Genomic DNA, 6,967 nt, shown 5'->3' on the forward strand with positions numbered 1-6,967 from the left:
TGCAGGCAAGACAAATTATAGGTCCATGGTTTCATCATTGGGTTGATGCCCCAGTCCCACTGCTAGGAACCTTGATGATTAGAGAAGATGACCAGTTCCAGATCCGGATCCCCCTTTGTAGATTCCAAGGAGTCTCCATTGCACTAGGTTTCTACTTTGCTTCCAAAATAAATGCCCCCCAATTTCAGCCATCACTCCTGATACTTTCTCCCTGCATCCTTCCCCTTCACCTGATCCTGATTCCTTCTCTTCCTATCCCCACCATACCCTGCCCTCTCAGTTTGGCAGCACATACACTAAAATTGAAACGATACAGAGATTAGCCTGGCCCCTGTGCAAGATTATCCTTCTAATAACAAGCAACAGCACACAAGAAAGATATTCTCTTGCACATGAAGCTGCCCACCCCCAGCGACCGCCGCCTGATATTCCTTGGGTCTGGCATTTCTTTATAAGGTCTTCTTTCCTGTGCAAAGCTGGGTAAGGGTATGCTTGTTTTTATAGGTCATGCCTTCCTTGAGAAAGGGCATAATTAAAAGCAAAAGAAATTCCCTTTCACATTGGGATCAAATCCACTCAAGTTTCTCTATAAACTCTACTCCGGCTATTCCAAAGCATCACTAGTTGGGGATCGTTGAGCATTCACAGTACTTGGCTGTTCCCATGTAGCAGAACGAACACTATTCTATTTGTAGAACAAAGTAGCAGAGCCCTCTTAGAATAGCAGATGACTGTTTGATTCTGAATAATTCAGAATGCTTCGTAACACGCCCCCCTCATTAGCCGTGAAACATTCTGTATTCAGAATACGCAAGAATTGTGTTCACTATTCTTGTGTTCTTACCTCTGTGTAAAATACCTGACAGAAGCCATTTAAGGATGTAAGGATTTGCTCTGCCTTGTCTTTCCAGAGCAGAGCAGCCCATCACAGGGAGAAAGCACAGTGATGGGTGTGGGTCAGTCTGGGAAGCAGGGGTGTGTGGTACTTTTCTTTCTATCCTGGCAGATCAGGAAACTGAGAGTGAGACTAGAAGTGGCTATCATTCTCAAAACCTCCCCCTTCCTGACTCCCCTTCCCTGCCCCCTCTACAACTCACATCTATCTAGCCTCTAGATCTCATGACCCAGACTCCACCATCTCCCAAAACAGCTCCACCAACTGGGGCCATTGTGAGTCTGTGAGAGACATTACATATGCAAGCCGAAAGAAAGAAAGAAAGAAAGAAAGAAAGAAAGAAAGAAAGAAAGAAAGAAAGAAAGAAAGAAAGAAAGAAAGAAAGAAAGAAAGAAGGAAGGAAGGAAGGAAGGAAGGAAGGAAGGAAGGAAGGAAGGAAGGAAGGAAGGAAGGAAGGAAGGAAGAAAGAAAGAAAGAAAGAAAGAATTCTACAGAACCTGGACACTCTTAGTGCCATAGTGACTTGTACAGACTTGTGCATTCCATCCACACCAATCCTACCTGCATTTTTATCTTCCTGTGAACCAGTTCCCTTTAAGAGAGACATGAACATCTCTGTTCATGACGATGCAGACTGCCACTGAAACACCACCCCTATGGATCACAAGGGTTGTTAATGCATCTCATCTAACATGAAAACTGCAAGAGGCTTAGAATTAGTTCTTTACATGCCTAACACTGTTAGATCCACTGCTGCAGTTCAGTGAAAAAAAAAATATTTTTCCACTTCTTCCTGATTGCATTTTACCCTCCTCTGCCAAGAAAATTTACTACATTTTTTTTCATGAGTTTCCTCGTGTCAAGTGGAACTTTTTCATCCAAATTTCACTGCTCCAGCCCATATGTCTCTTCTTTCTTTTTGTGATTTTATTTTTTGGTGGGGAGGAGGGTTAGGATACCACATAACAAAAATGTTTCTCTTATATTAATATTGTTACTCAGACAAAGTAAACCATTGCTCCTCGGTATGCCATCCAGGAGCCAAGAAGGACGTGACTCACTCATGCAGAGATTTTATTTAAGCCATTTGCTCAGTGATCCAAGTAGATTAAAGACAGATCTGCTGCCCTAGGAGTGGCACTGGGGTATCAAGGATCATTGCCACTTGGTAGATAAACCGCATGTGGCTCCTATGGCGGCCACTTCCCTTAGTCTCTGTCAACCTCATTAAACACTGTGGCACCTGCATTTAATGGGCTCTGGTTGACCGGGGGAGTACACTTACTGAGTTCTTAAAATAACCCGATGTTAATACAGTGTTCCCCCATTCCAAACTCCTGGGATGCCTAGGGAAAGGGGGTCTACATTTCCCTTAAGGATTCTTGAGCAATGAAGAAAGCAAAAGGAGAGAGTGGCAGAGAAGAAAGGGGAACGTGAAAAAGGGGAAATAAGAGAACAGAAATAAACCGAGAGAGAAAACATTGCAAGTTTCCATTATTCCTTCTCTCTGCCAGAGAGTCTGGAATGTTAAATGGCTGCAAATTGAGCGGCTCATGGGTAATGGATTTGGTCTCTACCACTAGGGGTCAGAAACCCAGGACGTGTAAATAATACTCACACGCTTGAAACAAGGAACAGATGATGATGTCCCTGCAAAAGATGAACCTCAGTTTTCTTATTTTTATAGAAAAATATGTAAATTCCAGCATTAGGACAAACATCAAGAACGTTGTATACGTAGGCACTTCCCAGTAGGTGCATATCTCAGACCATGAGGACTTTATGTCAGCTTTAACATTTCAGAAGAAAAACTGTAACTGGGTGGTTAAGGGCTTTCCTAGCACGCATGAGGCCCTAGGTTCCCTTGCCAACACCTGAAGAAACGGAGTACGGGGCTACCTACCTGTAATCTCAGCACTTGAGAGGTGGAAGCAGCTGGATTGTAAGTTCAGCTACATGGCAAATTCAAAGCCAGCCTGGGATGTGTGAAGCCTTATGACAAAAAAATAAATTATAGGTTAACCATTTTTTAATAAGGTAGTGCATTTATTTTAAAATGTGTTTTCCTAACTCTGTCCATATTTCTTCCCTACCTTCTTTATCTTTCTTAACAAAATGCTTTTCTTTTGGTTTTTGATTAGGGTTTTTTTTTTCTGTTGTTCATTTTAATTTTTTAAAAATGAACACACAGAGTTTTAGATAGTACTGTGGCATTTTTTTGACACAGTGAATTCTAGTAGATTCTTCCCTAGCTTTCAGCTACCCCTGATCACACACACACAGACACACACACACACACAGAGAGACACACAGACACACACACACAGACACACACACACACACACACAGAGAGAGAGAGAGAGAGAGAGAGAGAGAGAGAGAGAGAGGGAGAGAGAGACCCTTCTGGTCTCTTCCTCTTTGCCATGTCCTAAGAGTCCTTTTTTCCATTCCCAACCTTCCTGTTCATTGACTTTCAGCTTCCCTTGGTCCTTTTTCTATTGTATTAGGCTTTGTCCACATGTATAGTCATTCCTGTGTTCACATGTATGTGTGCACATGTATACACTACACTCCCATCAGCACATTACACCCCGACATCTTCACCACCAGCATTTCCTGTTTTATGTTATCCAGTCTCACAGGAATCAGGTGGTTTCTCAAAATAGTTTACCTTAAATTTCCTTGAATACTAAAGATTCTGGTTTCTTTTTTAAAATAGTTATTGACCACTGATCTATATCTCTTGTGAACTCTTGATTTCAGCCAGTCATGGTGGTACATGCCTTTAATCCTAACACTTGGGAGGCAGAGGCAGGTAGATCTCTGAGTTTGAAACAAGCCTGGCCTACAGAGACAGTCAGAGAAATCCTACCTAAAAAAAAAATCCATTTGTTGATTTGCAGGATTTGGTTTTCTTCTTTTTACTGGTGTTTAATTTTGCATTTCATTGTAAATCCTGGATACTAGCTCTCTGTCTTGGATATAACTGGTAAAGATGGTCTCCTAATCCTTTAAGCTGTCTGCTCTCCTAACAGTTTGAAAGAATGTTTGTGTACTTTTGTTGTTAAGGAACCCACAATTTCAAGTGGAATGTCCAGACAACAAGTTACTTAATACATATTTAAGGCCTCCCTGTATAATGCCATAAGTATGCTTGATTGGGCAGTGTTACATACAATAGAAGCATTGTAATAGAGACAGTTGAAATGACTGGACAGTAACTGAGGCATTCTTCTTGTAGATAACATCAGGGCTTAGAGGAAGCAGGAGTCTGTGCAAAAGGTCCAGCTGGAAAAATAGTTTGAAAATAAGAGCTGGCATAAGCCAGTAAAACCTGGAAATAAATAATCACTAGAGGACAGAGGCTACGTTAAAGGTGCAGAAAGCAAGGTGAGATGATTTAAGGAAAATATTCAATGTTGGTGTTTTATAGGCTGGGTAAAGGATGTGAGGTTCAATCCTTGGTGCAATGAGAAACTATTAAACAATGTTAAACTGTCCCTTTTAAGTGGTTATGAATGGATGATGGACTCTAAAGCAGTAGGGGTAGAAACAGAGACATCAATTATCAGGCTACTGTGGTAGACCAGATAGGGATTCTGATCGTTTAGACTTTGGTAGTAATCTTGAAGCTGGAAAGAAGTCAATGGCTTGAGGTGATTTATAAGCCTCAGTGTTGAAAGAGCCATTAGAATGGATGTGTAGTGTGGTATATGAAGGAAGGAGTGTGAGAAGAACCTCACACAACTCTAAGATAGTTGACTTGAACCCCAAAGTATTTGATGATACAACGTCTTCAATTTCAGATCTAGGAAAGAGGGGTGACCAAGTTTAGAGCCATATAGGTAACCTGAGAATTCACCTCGGTCCAGAGTATGCTGGAAAAGCCTGGGACATACAGTATGGGATCAACAAGGTCTAGGCAAGGGGCATATGTCTGAGGCATCTGTCGCTTACAGGGGCAATCAAATTATTAGAAAACTAGTTCTTTTTTTACCTGTGAAGGTGCATATGTGTTTGTGTAGATGCATATTCATACAGGTGTGTTGTGGGGGGGTGTGCATGCGTGTGCGTGTGTGTGTGTGTGTGTGTGTGTTTGTGCGTGTGTGTGTGTGTGTGTGTGTCTGTGTCTGTGTGTAAAGGCTAGAAGATAATATTAAGTGTAATACTGTTGAGACCGTTGGTTGGTTGGTTGGTTGGTTTTTGAAATGGAATCTCTTATTGGCCTGGGACTTGACGAAGAAGAAGCTAGCCAGCAAATCCCAGGGATCTCCTGTCTCTATGTCCCTAGCACTAGGACTTGTAGGAATGTACCACCACACCCAGCTATATGCTAATGTAGGTTCTCAGGAGTGATGAACTCAAATCTCACGTTTGCACAGCAAGCACTTTACTTACTGAGCTATCTCCCGGGCCCAGAAGGTTAATTTTGATATCAGATTAAAATTGTCTCCATTAAAACTATTAGCCAGCAGCCTTCTGTTGTTAGGAAGAGTCCAAGGGTGCCAGGTTTTTTCAAGTCTGTACATGTTTGAAAGAATGAATTGACACCCCCACACAGGTATGAAAAATGGGAATCGTGAGCACAGGAATGAACCTCCTTTTAAAGAAAAGTCCATTGAAGACCATGTTGTCAAAGTTCACAAAGCTGCAGCATGGATGAACAGAGAATCAGTTCAGATACAGCTGATTAGAGCTCACCATGACATCCTGTCTCCCAGGCTCCCAGAAACAAACTCTAGTGCCCTCAAGTGTTCCTCACACTGCAGGACTCTCAGAATTCTTCCACCATCCTGAATTCACTCCAGTGGCTTCCTACTCAGGGAAGTCTCTCATTAAAAGTTTATTCTTCCAATGAATCCATTCAGTCTAAGCAAGTAATGCAGCCATTTTCTGGACAGATGTGTTTTCATGTTGGTTCTGGACATTGCAATTGAGTGGCCACACCACACTGCTGGTTTTTATAAAGTCTGTGGTGAATGCCTGTCTAGCCGGGTTCCCACATCCTATACCAGTGCTATAATTTCTTTGCTTAGATTTACAGTGTTGGGGTATTTGAAACTTGAGTCTTTTTTAACTGGGATATTAATTATTCCTTCCAACTTCTGTGGCAAACATGGGTCTGATGAGTGACCCTTCTGCCTGTGTCCCATGTCGTTGACTACAGTGATACTTAAGTGACAGAGAATTTCCATGTCATCAATGTAAAAGTGAAAATGTGCGGCATGCTTATTATATTTCAGATCTTCCTCCATGTCTGAGTTTCCTTGTATATAAACATATAGATCTACATCTATATGAATATAGATTATATTCTGGATAGATAGGCAGATAGACTGGATAGATAGGCAGGCAGACAGACAGACAGACAGACAGACAGGCAGGCAGGCAGATAATAAAGCCATTTTCTTACCTAACTGATAGATGTGTGTAAACAAACACAAACAAATGTATGTCCATAACAATTTTGCCATCGAAAGCATGAATACATAATCTCACTGAGAGGAAAGCATGAATAAGTGATGTCATTGACAAGTGTAAGTACTACTTAGTTGTCCTCCTGTCATCTGAAAAAAGGGGGGTTACTGTTTGAATGCTTCCCAAAATGCCCCACCAAGAAAGGGATCCAAGAGTCGACGGGAGGACGATTCTGGGAGAAAAGAGTTACAGAAGGAAGTCTCTGATGTGTATTTTCTCTACCCAACACCATGCCATTATAAAGAGTTGTCCCCTGCAGATAATTCTGTGCTTCTGTCTTACCTTAGATTCCCCAGAAGCAGATCATAAAGCAAGGACCCAAGTACAAGTTGTTCTACAGTAGGGTGTGGAAAGATGCTTAAAGTCACCTGCTACATGACTGCTCAGTATCCATGATGCATAACTGTCTTAGTCACGGTTTACATTCCTGCACAAACACCATGACCAAGAAGCAAGTTGGGGAGGAAGGGTTTATTCAGCTTACACTTCTACATTGCTGTTCATCACCAAAGGAAGTCAGAACTGGAACCCAAGCAGGTCAGGAAGCAGGAGCTGATGCAGGGGCCATGGAGGGATGTTACTTACTGGCTTGCT

At 41.9% G+C, this 6,967-nt stretch overlaps 1 non-coding gene across 1 annotated transcript; it reads left to right on the forward strand.

Annotated features, from left to right (window-relative positions):
- Positions 1-270: 270 nt before the first annotated feature.
- On the forward strand, positions 271-377 carry LOC147001376 (U6 spliceosomal RNA). The gene has a single exon (XR_015045082.1). It is a non-coding gene; the product is annotated as a U6 spliceosomal RNA (small nuclear RNA).
- The last annotated feature ends 6,590 nt before the right edge of the window (positions 378-6,967 follow it).

Source organism: Mus caroli, unplaced genomic scaffold, assembly GCF_978045245.1.
Source record: "Mus caroli unplaced genomic scaffold, Mus_caroli_1 scaffold_13, whole genome shotgun sequence".
Lineage (NCBI taxonomy): Eukaryota > Metazoa > Chordata > Mammalia > Rodentia > Muridae > Mus > Mus caroli.